Here is a 550-nt window from a genome sequence, read left to right as displayed (position 1 = left end):
ATTTATATACCACAGGTGTAGAAAATCAGGGTGGAGAAAACAAAGTCTAGTGTGTTCCAACACGAATTTTTGTTATCTTTGTGCAGCTAGTGTGGTCCGTCCTCAACCTAGGTCTTGGACACTATGTTTCTATAAAGCAGACTTCTTCCTTATCTAGGACAACAGAATGCGATTCCCCTTCCCATCCTCAGATAATAGTTCCCAATGTCAGAAAACATGATTGTCATGACTCGAGGGAGGGCAGGAATACATGTGGTACCTGGTGTGAGAAGGAGAACATTACTATGCATCCTACAATGCACAGAATGGTCCCTCCCCAGTGCACCATTGCCCCCTACCTAAAACATCATCATTGATGCTGGTTATGTGGACTCTGATGTCAAGCAAAACTCATAGACTGAAGCAGCAAGATGAACCTTCATGAACCCTCTGATGAAGTGTAGATGCAGACAGAGTGGTATGTGAAGTTTGAGTTAAAAAATAGAATAGCCTGCAGCCAAACACAACTCACCGACAGTTTGGTGTGGGCAGTGTGAGATTCCTGCAGGAG

This window comes from Mastomys coucha, unplaced genomic scaffold (assembly GCF_008632895.1).
Source record: "Mastomys coucha isolate ucsf_1 unplaced genomic scaffold, UCSF_Mcou_1 pScaffold13, whole genome shotgun sequence".
Lineage (NCBI taxonomy): Eukaryota > Metazoa > Chordata > Mammalia > Rodentia > Muridae > Mastomys > Mastomys coucha.
The sequence above is the reverse complement of the archived record's forward strand: the minus strand, read 5'-3'. Positions refer to the sequence as shown.